The 11,464-nt window shown below is 56.8% G+C and overlaps 1 long non-coding RNA gene across 3 annotated transcripts in view; it reads left to right on the top strand.

Annotated features, from left to right (window-relative positions):
• Positions 1-11,464, top strand: part of LOC107133827 — a 35,038-nt gene that overhangs the window by 19,108 nt on the left and 4,466 nt on the right. For all 3 annotated transcript variants that reach the window (XR_007345454.1, XR_001502403.2, XR_007345455.1), the window contains one exon: positions 10,881-10,959. This is a non-coding gene — a long non-coding RNA (uncharacterized LOC107133827). The remainder of the gene's footprint in view (positions 1-10,880; positions 10,960-11,464) is intronic.

The raw sequence follows: 11,464 nt of genomic DNA, 5'->3' as shown, positions 1-11,464 counted from the left end.
TTCCCCCTGGTGGGTGAATTTACAGTGGAGATGGGCATCTGCAGGCAGGACAGAGAACACGAGGCAGAAACCAGAGGCCTGTGGGGAAGGCCGGGCCTTTCTGACTCCACATACCCAAGGCGGCCATTCGCTGTGCCCACCAGAGCCACTGCCCAGCAGTGTTCCTGGTGGCCCATGAACTCTGCAAACGAGAGGCAGAGACACATTGGGATAAGTAGGTCGATGTCTCCAGAAGTCCAGGGCTGGTTGGAGCACTCCACACTTGTCTGTCTGCCTCCCTGGAGCCCACCTGTGGCCACTGAGTGGATGGCTCTGGAGGAGCCCAAAAGGACAGGGATTTGGGCACCTGTGTGAGGTTCTTGTCATAAAAGCTGGGGGCTTCCATTCCATCAAAGTTCCAAAAGAGGGGGCCATGGCTGGTGGAAGACAGCGCCTCACAGGAGACACAGGAGAGCTGGGCAGGGCCACAGCTGTGGGCATCCTGATCCAGACCACCAGATCTGGAGCTTTCTGAACATGGATGTGATGTCACTCATGAAGAATACCACACCATGAAAACTCATATCCTAACCCAAATTATCAATGTGTGTAAAATGGCCACCATGCTGCGTGCACCAGGTGCACCTGCGCGTGGTCAGTCTCGGGGGCTTTGTCCTCCATCACCTTGTTGTGCATATGCACAGGTTCCAAAATCGGAAAACACCTCAGACCTGCCACACTCCTGGCCCTGAGCATTTTTCATAAAGGACACTCCACCCCACTAAACAGCAACTACTCTAGACCCGGGAATGAGGCAAGGGCTGGTGGAGCTCGGCACGGAGCCTCTTGGAGATGAAGGAGAAGGTAGAAGCTGGTGGCTCTGCTCCCAAGAGACTTTGATGTCCAAACGCACGTCGTCTGTGCGGCTCCCTTTGAAATGGCAACTCCGATTGCTCATTTTCAAATCAACTCTATAATTACTGATGCTACACAACATCTCCCAAATAATTAGGGAGCAGTCCGGGAATCACCGGTTATGAGATGTGACCAGAGTTCCATGAGGCTCTTAATCTGCGGAGTTATAAATAATGTTAAATGCCCAGGAGCTTCAATTAAAAGATGTTTACTTGTGTAAAATGAAAAATGAGGTGAGGGGAGCATTTCCCGAGCCAGAAACTAGGACAAACACCGGGGTAGCTAAACCCACCTTCAATCTCGTGTCCTCACCTCCTTTGAAAGTTTAAAGCACAGAGGCCTCTTCTCCCCGCCCCCAACCCAGGGCTGTGTCACCTGTGCCAGACCCAGGTCAGAGGGTTTTGAGCTTTGTCTGGCTGGTCCTCACCTGGAGGGCCTTCTGCTCCCTCTTTTTCTAACCATGTCTGTCCCCTTCGCTGGACGATGCCCCGTGCCCTCTGGGCCAGGACAGGACTGGACTAAACTGTGCAGTAAGCTGAGAATCGTCCCTCCCCTGTCTCCTAGGACTGAGCAGGGTGCAGCTAGGAACGGCACTTCCTGGAGTTGCAGGAAGCTACAGTGTAGCACTTCCCGGGGAGTCGTGGCTCATATTTCCCTCCAAGGAAATAGCCATGCTGCTGCCTCTGGTCACTCCAGACACTAAGAGTCTCTGATGGGGAGGAGGTTTTGGGGGCAGACCGTGTACCTTTGGGCATTGGGCTCAGGCCTCTGTGGAGGGGTCGATTTTGAGTGGAGTCAGGATAGGACAAGGCACTTTGGCAGGTGGCAGGACCATGCCCACTGCTCTGCCACTTGGACGTGAGAAGCTGCAGGTTGGAGTGGCCACAGCAGACCAGAGGGCAGCTGCGTAACCCTAGGAGTGCCACAGCTCAGAACCCCAGCATTGCAGAGCAGAGCCTGGGCCTCTCTTCTTTGAGGGCCACTCCCAGGTCCTCCTGGGCCCAGGTACAGATTGAAGCACCAAGTCAGTCAGTGGACTGTGGCTGCTGTAGCAAGTGACCACAGACTTCGTGGCTTGAAACCACCCAAGTTCATTGTCTTCACAGTTCTTGAGGTGAAATGGGCACACCAGGCCTCACTGGGGCAAGGTGTGGGCAGGCAGCTCCTCCTGTAGGTGCTGGGGGGTGTCCTGGCCGATCTCACTCTGGGGTCACCTATGCTCCATGGCCCATGGTCCTCCTCCCTCCAAGACTTGTGTCCATGGCCACATTCCCATCTTCTCTGATTCCTGTCTCCTCTTCCCCTCATAAGAACCCTGGAGCAGTGACTTTGGGACCGGCCACTCACCTGGTGGCAGGGGTTGGGTCAGGCCACTTCTATCCCAGGAGAAGCAGTGGGCTGTTCTGTGGCCTGCTCACAGTGCTCATGGGCCCCCGGGAGGCCCCAGGACCTCAGAGTAGGTCTGTATTTCAGAGGTGGTGCTGAGGGTCTGGGGGATCCACTTCGGAGGGGAGGTCAGGATTAGATTGATTTCCTTGCTGACCTCCAATCAAAGAGCGCCAAGGAAGAGGCTGGGTCAGGCACACCCCTCAGGAGGCCACTGCAGCGACCCCGGGGACTTATGAACAACCAGCAGAGGCCGGGCTGTGAGCTTCGGGAGGTGGAGGAGGCAGATGGAGCCTGGTCTTCGGCAGCCATGCAGGGGGATGGCAGGAGGAGCTGCCCCCTCCCAGGCCTGTGTGTTTTGTTGGACTTTCATCTCTGAAGCTCCTCACAGGAGAGAGCACTCCTACCTTCCCGGGCGGCTCCTGTCTTCTCTAAAGGCTGCTTGTGCTCTCTCTGGATGGAATGATGATGGATAATGGGCTGGGAAAGCTGCCACAGACGCCGAGCAGTGAAGAAGTGGATGTCACAATCAGAAGCACCGGCAATTCAGACAGAAACACGCCAGATGAGATTACCGTGGGAGATGCTCCAGGCCCACTTAATATGTCAACGCGTCTCTGCGACACGTGCGGGCTGGCGCTGCTACTCCAGCGGCTCGGCCTGCTGCTGGCAGTCGGCTGGCCTCTGGCCTGCCCCCGGACGGCACAGCCTGGAAACCAGAGAGCTCAGCTCTGCCTATTTTGCTCTGTAGTTATTTTCTTCCCCGGTTTAAGAAATAACTCCAAGCAAAAATCACAAGTTACATAAGGTATCGCATTTGAGGACCACAGAGACTCAGGCTGGAAAGAAATGTGGCTACTCCTCAGTCCCGGTCACTTGTTCTCCAGGAGGGAACTGAGGCCCCAAAGAGGGACTAAGCCTTCCATCACCTAATCTGCTCCTGGGTTTTGACCCAGTGGTTTGCAGGTTCTGCTGCTGCTTGGAGTTATTTAGGGAAATTTAAACATCCTGCTGCTCAGGCCACCTCCAAGGTCTCTCAGCCCAGAGCCTCCCAGGTGGGACCGGGTGTTAGCATTTTTCGGGTTTTCACAGGATGCTGCCGAGCAACTGAGGTGCTGACCCGTTTGGGCCCAGCCTCACCTCCGCACTTGTGGCTCCCGGGGTGCCTGGGCTGGGGCTCCGGCCAGGCACCAGCTGCCTTTCTGTTCGGGATTGGACCTGGCACCCTGTTTGTCCCCAGAGGTGTCTCTGCACTACGCCTCACCCATCACGCACCACATGGCTCCTTGTGTTTCTCCTGCTTCTGGGCGATGGAGCGCAAAGTTATAAATAGCCACAGACCTGGGACAGCAGCTCTCTGAGGCTGTCAGGACCAGGCTTGTCAAAGGCCTCCTGTTGACAGCCACATGCATTCTGCTGGCCACCCGGGGCAAGGTGTGAGCAGGCAGCTCCTCCTGGAGGTGCTGGGTGTCCTGGCCCATTTTCAACAGGCCCCAGAGCTGGGCCCCGAGGCAGGAGCTCCCTCCTTGGCCTGGGAAGCCTTGGATTCCTGGGGCCCCAGGCCAGTCCTCCTCAATGTCCCACTTGCATCCTGGCCCTGTGAGCTGTGTCTGTCCCCTCTCTCCTGGGCTGGGGGGCTATGCAGTTCGGTTGTGAGCCTCTCCTATGTGTGCATGAGGTGGCTTTGGTGAGCAGGTGCTGATACTGAGGAGGCTTTCTCTGGGCCTCAGCTCTGGAGGCTCAGGGGAAGCAGGAGGAGGCAGGAGTCGTCTCTCCCCACCATAGCTGATGGCAGCCATACCGTCACTGCCCTGGAGTCTGTGGACAGGCACCGGGAGTTGGGTCCAGATGTCACCTGTTTATGGTCTGATGCTGAACAATGGACTGAGCCCTGGGGACCTCGGTTTCCTCAGGTGCAAAGTGGGATTAAGAAGGGCACCGCTCTCTGACCCTCGGGCGGCTGGCGTGAGAACCGTGAGTAGAATCTCTGACACTATTTGGAAGAGAGAATGTGGTGTGTGTGCTAAGAGGAAAAATGGGGGCTGGGGGCTCAGCAGTGGAGTGGGTGCCAGGTGGGCGCCAGGTGGGCACAAAGCCCGCGCTCACCCAGCATTGCAGTCAACCCAGCAGCGATTCGATGGTGATCCACTCAGGAACCTTGCAGTGCTGCCCCCCTCCACGCCCTCCCCATGTGGCCGTGTGGCCTGTTCTGCTGCCTCCCAGGGGTCACACCACACCACCCCGTCAAACTGCTACCCCTGCCTGGCAGAGGGAGGCCCTGTGCCATCTCTGCCCGCATGGAGTCCTGGGAGTCAATGGGACCAGGGCTTCTGTGGAGAGACCGCCGGGCAGCAGTTGTATTCAGTGCGTTGGAACCGGTGGATTGCGGAGGCTGGTTCTCTGGAAACCCAACTCTAGGCTCAGAGCAGTACAAGTGGAAACTGGGTCTCCACACTGCTGGACATGTTGCGTCATACCTACCAGGGAGAGGGACAATGACACTGCTTCTGAATACCATGTGCCCTCAGGTGTTAGGGTGGCATCTCCTCCTTGAGTTCAGGCCACTGGATTTGTGTTAAAGTTGGCCACAGATTCATTGTGGGCCTAGACAAGGCCACCAAGTCACAGAGCCTCAGAGTCCACACCGAGGAGGAGGGACACCCCTCTCTGTAAGTCACAGGGATGTGCCGAGGCCACTGGTGGAGGGAGTCCCCGCAGCCACGCAGAACCCTGGCGGAAGAGGATGTGAGCCGTCAGGTCTGGAGGAAAGATGGCGTTATTTAAATGTCAACAGAGAGAAATGCGTATTCACACACAGCGACCTGGGTCCTACCTAGAAGAGGGTGCCTGGCCTCGGGGAGGCTGGGCCCTGTGTGAGGAGCTGGCCCAGGTGTGGGGGACAGGGCCAACAGCTCTCACCTGGAAGCCAGGGAAGGAGGAAGCACGGGGGGTCTGGTGTGGCAGAGGGGCCCAGGGCATTGTTCTCCCTGTGGTGGGGCAGGAGACCAGGCCTGGCCAGGAGACCACCACCGAGTGGAAAGTCCTGGGGGTGCAGGCAGAGGCACGGCGAGCGCGGGCCAGGGTCCCCAAGGGCGGGCATCCTTTCTGGACCAGGAGTCTGGCCTGCTGCCCCGCTCCCTGGGAGCCTTGGTGGGGTCCCTGACCAGGTGCCTTTTCCTCAGTGCTGGCCACGGGGTGACTCACCGGCCTCAGCACAGCAGCTCTCCCCCTGCACCCCACACGGCACCACCGAGATCCTCCCGTTCTGATTTCTGAGTAAAAAGTTATTCCAGGAAGAAAGCGCTAGACATGCTGCAGCTCAGGAGAGACTCTGGCATCCAGCAAATCAGAAAATGCATATACGGCCTTCGGGGGCATAGACAGTCCCAGAGAAAGCGTCTCAGGGCAGGTGGACGCAGGGGCACCCAGAGCATGGGTCAGGGCGGGGTTGATGAGGGGTTCCGGCTGGTTGGCAGGCACCTGGTAAAGTGTGTGCTCCACAGGGTGAGGCTGCCATGGAAGTGGGTGTCCATGGGAGGGGGAAGGATTCAGAGGATGCCAGCTCCTGTCCGAGCCTGACGGGCTGCCATGTGCGGTGCAGAGTAGGTTGATTCTGCACGGCCACAGGGACTACAGGGCAGATGGGCGGAGGTTGCAGGGAACAGATGGACATCCAGAAATAGGACAAATTATCAGAGCATACCTAACATTTGTTGAGCCAGACCGCGGTGCCAGGCACTGGGCTACATAATGTGCAGCGCAAGTCCCCGTCTTTAGGAAGCCTCCAGAGGCAGATGTTGCTGTTGTTGCAGGCACAGGGGCTCAGAAAACTTCTGCAACTCATCTAAGGTCCCACAAGTGGTGAGTTCAGAATCCAGATCAGGCCTGGTTTGGCTAGTGCACGTTCCTGGCAACTGCTGCTGACCTGTGCGCCTCTGAGGAACATCTTAGGCAAAGAGCTGGGGACAGACAGGTGAAGTATTCGACCCCTGTCCTGCATGGTGCATTGGTCCAAATGACCTTCAGATTTTATGCTCCACCCTGACATGGCACACACTAGGGGAAGAATCAGTGATGCAGATACCAGTGAACAGATTGATTAGAATAGAGGGAGCTTGATTTTGGAACCAGTGTGTTGTGTTAGGAGGGGGCTGGCTGGTAGCTGCCAGGTGTGGCTGCCTTCCTACAGGATGAGAGGACACACCTGAATCTTGATCTGGACCACATGGGGCCTGGTAGTGGTGTGGAGCAGAGCCCAGAGACCCGCCTCACCGCGCTCCCGGAGCCCTGCCCCACGGCGCTCTTTGTTCCCATGTATTCATCGTCCACTCTACAGCCAGCGTCTGCGTCCCTGCATGGGCAGAGATTTCCGCTGGGCGTGGGGAGGCGAGGGCATAGCCATGCTCCTGCACCTGGACAGCTCACAGCATCAGGTGGAATCAATATCAAAGAAATAATTATGTCAATTAATCATGACTTATGCACAGAAATACAAGTTCATAAAGCAGAAGTGTGGTTCAGTGAGGGATGTCGGAATCACTGCGGAGAGCCCCGGGTAGGGCCTTCCATGGCGAGGACCCTAGGGATGACACCCAGACGATGGCAGAGGGGGCGTGGGGGCTGTAGGTCTGAAGCTGTTGCAGGCCTGGGCGGGTGTGTGAGGGTTCTGGGAGAGGAGACTGGCGCCTGAGCATTGAAGAGAGGGGATGGAGGGTGTCAAAGATGACAAGGGAGGAGGGTGATATCCTGGCATAATATGGATAAATGCTGGCATTTTTCGAAGAAAAGCAAGGAGACAGAGAGAGGGAGTCCCTGCACGTGGGCACTGTGTGCATGAACACAGACCATATCTGCGTCTGGAGCTGGGCTGGACTGCAGTGAGGGGGCTGCAGGGAGACCAGGAGGCAGGCAGTCCTCTAACCCAGGCAGCAGAGCCAGGTCGGAAGTGTGACCTTGGAGTCTCTGCAGACCCAGGGCCAGTCTGGTCCTCACTGAGCCCTAGGCCTGCCTGGTGCCCCATGCTCTTGCTCCACCCTGAAGCCCAGCTCAGCACCCCATGCCCTGCAGGAAGAAGCTGCTGGGACGCACCTGTCACCTCTGCTCAGAGCAAACACATCACCGTGCTCTCAGAGCACTAGCCAGAGTGGTGTGTGACCTCTGCTAACCGCAAGGGAGGCTGGGCAGCCCATCCCACCACACAGGGGAACCCATGCGTACTTCCGCCCGTGTGGGAGACGGTGGGGGAAACACGGTGACAATCCCACACCCACGAAGAAGTAGAAGGAGGCTGCATGTGAGAGCCAAGGACAGGGAGGGAGCTCTCAGAGGTGTCTTCCTCAGCCTGGGAAGTGGCCAGGTGGTGGTGCTCACTGAATGGCCCTAGGGTCAGGCTGGGTGAGGACAGGGGCCATTACATCACCAGAGTTCCAGGGTCAGCTCACATTTCTTTGAGAAGCCCCAGGGAAAATGTTCAGGTGGACACGTGGGTCTGAGGTCCAGGGGGAACCTCAGGGAGGATCCAGGCCCCATGTGACCTTCTTGGTGGCTAGCCGCCTCTTTCGTTTTGCCTCATCACCCTTTGGTCAGTTTTGCTAAGGTCCCGTTTCCTGGGCGACGGTCATCCTCCTAGCACTCCCCGCTTGAACGCTCCTGGTCCTGCTCCTTGGCTGCTCCCTGCAGCCTCTCCGGCCACTACAGGCTCCCTCCTCAGCCTGCCCATCCTCTGGGCTGACCTGTGCCTTTCATTCTTAAAGCGGAGCCTCTGGCTTCCTGTCCTTCCTGGTCTCCCCTCCTCCTTTCTGTCCTCTTGATCTGTCCGCAGTTTCACAGGACCCAGCAAGACTCAGAGCCCCTGTGACCCTGGGCTGGCAGGTTTGGTGCTGATGTGCCTCAGTCAGCCCAGAGGGGCCCCTGGTCTGCAGAGCTTGGAGCTAAACAGGGAGGACAAAGAGCACAAAGCACCCTGGACGCAGCCCACATGTGGCCACACGTTTGGCCATGGTCCTGCCTACAGACCTCAGGGTGATGCAGGAGGAGTAGCCGCCCTGTGGGGGCAGCCTGGTGCTGAGGACATCCCGTGCCATGCGGTTTAACACCCTGTAGTGTGTCTTTATCACTGTCACTTCCCGTCTTTGGAGTCACCAGGCCACACCTAGAGAAGTCGACGGTGATCGTCTCCGACTCCTGTTGTTACAGGGTAATCTGTCCCTGGGTGCCTTCTAAGGACACCAGTGGGATATGACGCTACTCGGGGTCTCATCTGCAGGGGCACCCTGCCCAGTGTGGCTTGTGTGGACCATCGAAGGAGCAGGGCAGCCTGGGCTCCAGGGGGGCAACTCAGGGCAGCTCAGTGTCCGAGACATTGATGGGCTGTCTCCTCAGGAGGACGTGCATGTGCAAGTGGCCATGCTAGCAGCTTTGTTGCGGTGACAAAGTCCCCAGAAAATCCACTTACAGGAGGAAGGCTTTATTTTGGCTCTTGGTCTCAGTTGTCTCAGTCCTGTGTCACCACCCATTGCTTTCAGTCTGTGGTGGGGCAGGACTTCAGGGTGGGAGGGGGCGTGCCACCAGGAAGCAAAGAGGAGAAGGGGCTGGTGTCACCGCACCCCCTCAGGGACACTCCTGCAGGACCCACTTCCTCCCACAAGACCCCACATCCCAAAGGCTCCAGCACATCCTGATAGCACCTCAGGTGGGGACCAAGCCTTCAAAACGAGGGTCTTCAGGTCATTCAAGGCCCAAACCCTGATGCTGCCTAAAGTTGTTTTTCTTTTTTAAAGTAATTGAAAAAACTATTTTTTGATGTTGTGTAATTGCTTATCTTGGGATGGGAAAAGAGGGGCATGAAACCCAGAAGCTGTGTAGACTTTAAGCGTGTGTTCTGCAGGCACATCCAGAGGAGGCCTCAGTGGTCACTACTGGCTTCTTCTTTTCCCAATGTTTTGCTTGCCATTCTGAGCTCTTGCAGTGCCCCCTGCTGCTGACGCTCATGCAGGGTCCTGGGTTAGGAACTTGTCCCTGGGAGCTAAAGCAGTACACACATCTGGGTGTTTTCTCAGGGTCATTGCTCCTGCTTGGGGGCAGCGATCACACCCGACCCAGCAAAGGGTTAACATCTGGGGAAATCGTGGAGTATGCAGCGGGAACCTGAGGCCGATCTGCTGGGCAACTGTGCATGGCTGCAGGAGTGATTCTATCTTTGGGTTACTTTTAATCCCCATTATTAAAAATCAGAAATAGTTTGCTAACCTTGGCCTCAGTGGAGCAGACTTGGAAACTTTGCTCCTGTTTCCTGAGTCAGGACCTTCCTGTCACCCCAGCCCACATTTGCTACAGGGACATCCCCACGGAGGTGTTTCCCGGCTGCCCCTTATCCTTGTTTTGCTGCATACCTAGAGTTAGGAGGCGGGGTCCCTGTTCCCCATAGCCTCCTATGGCCCATGGTTGCACCCCACCCCCTCAAAAGAGCCAGGAGCTCTCCCTGTTTTGGCCACCTCAGCCCAGGCTCTGGGGACCCTCGCCCCAGTGTTCTCCGGGCTCTTCTGGCTTTAGGTTCAGCATCCTTGGACGGAGGGACAGACCACCAAACCCCACCTGCTGTAACTGTGGAGACTCTCCAAGTCTAAATCAGGGACAGCGCAGGCAAACAGCAGCAAGGGGCTTCCACAGCCATCGAAGCACAAGGGAGAAGACCAGCCTCAGGGCCTGGCTCCCCCGGGCACAGCAGGCCGGGGAGTCAGGGAGCATGCAGGCTGGACAGTGGCCTCCCTGAAGTGGTGGACGTGGGAACCTGATGTGTCTGTGATTATTTATTCAGCTCTGACACCACATTAAGCAGCCTCCCAGGGGGAGCGCAATTGGATTCCCATGAATTAAGGCACACGGTGACGAAACCACAGCGGCAGCAATTTAATTTAAAATGACAGCGTTGCTTCCGAAGGAAACAACAAACAGACTCACTGAGAGAAGCCGGGAACCTCGCCTCCGGACAGAGGCAGCCTCAGCACACACCTCCTGGGTCACACAGGGGAGTAGAGGGCTCGTGCTGCGTCACGCGAAGCTCCAGGGTCCACTGTCCACCGCTGAGGCCAGCACCTGGGGCTCTGCAAGTCCAGGCCTGTCTGGGCCCCACACAATGTCCCCCAGGCCCTCTGCTGTGTCCAGAGGTTGGCTTTGCCCATCTTGTGGGATTTCACTGGACAGAGGGTAAGAGGTGGCCCAGCCCCTGGCCGACCCCTGGCTCATAGTAGATGTCTGTGTGTTGCACCCAGGGGCGTTGCTGACTGTGCCCGGTGGTTTACTCATGCGTGGGGTTTAGGACCCACATGTGCATTGAGGGGAAGGATGTACAACAGGGCCATTGTAGGCATTTCCAGTCCTTGACCTGAGATCTGGAGGTGGGCAACTGAGTGGCCTGCCCCTCACAGCCAGGGGACCTGACCCTCCTGCCCCACTTCCTGTGTAGCTCCCTTCCCTGACCCTCCGGCCAGGCCACACAGGCATCCTGGCCCTGACCCCACCCACATTTCCCCTGTGCACTGATTTACGACCTGCTGCCACATTCTGAAAGGTCGTATTTTTGATTTTGTCATTTAATACAGGAACTCTATCTGCAGACAGACAGTAAACTTTGAGAACATTTGGAGAAGAAATGTATCTATGTACAAGGGGCGATTTCTGGTAGGTTGGGATCAGTGGCTTTTGAGGACTTGGGGAGAGAAGATGTGAAGGCAGAGATTGGCCTCAGCTCTGTTTTGAAGAGCGCTAAGACCTGCTTGTGCTTTGAGGGACTCAGTGTGGATACAGGTAAGGCTTGCTCAAGTCACAAGGCAAAGCCCAAGGGCACAGGAGACACGTGTCCAGGCAGGGGCGTGGCTGGCTGTGGCAGACACTGGGATCAAGGCCAAGAGCACAAACTAATGGAACCAACCCCCTGAGCCCCCACTCTTGGCCAGAAGCTGTGCTAGGGTTTGGGGGATAGAGAATAGAGAAATAAAAGACATCACTCAAGCTGAATGGAGACTGATCTTGGGTGAGCCATCTCTAGGGGACCGTCAGACGGTTATTACAGCAGCTTAGTGGGAAGCCGAGTGCCATCTTTTCACTGTAGAGGCCGGGAATCAACTCTAAAGGATCCCTAAAGCCCAGGAAGATTAGATGATTGACTCAATCACTGAGTATTGAT

This window comes from Marmota marmota, unplaced genomic scaffold (genome assembly GCF_001458135.2).
Source record: "Marmota marmota marmota unplaced genomic scaffold, marMar, whole genome shotgun sequence".
NCBI lineage: Eukaryota > Metazoa > Chordata > Mammalia > Rodentia > Sciuridae > Marmota > Marmota marmota.
Note: the sequence above shows the minus strand (reverse complement) of the source record. Positions and strands in the feature narration are given on the sequence as shown.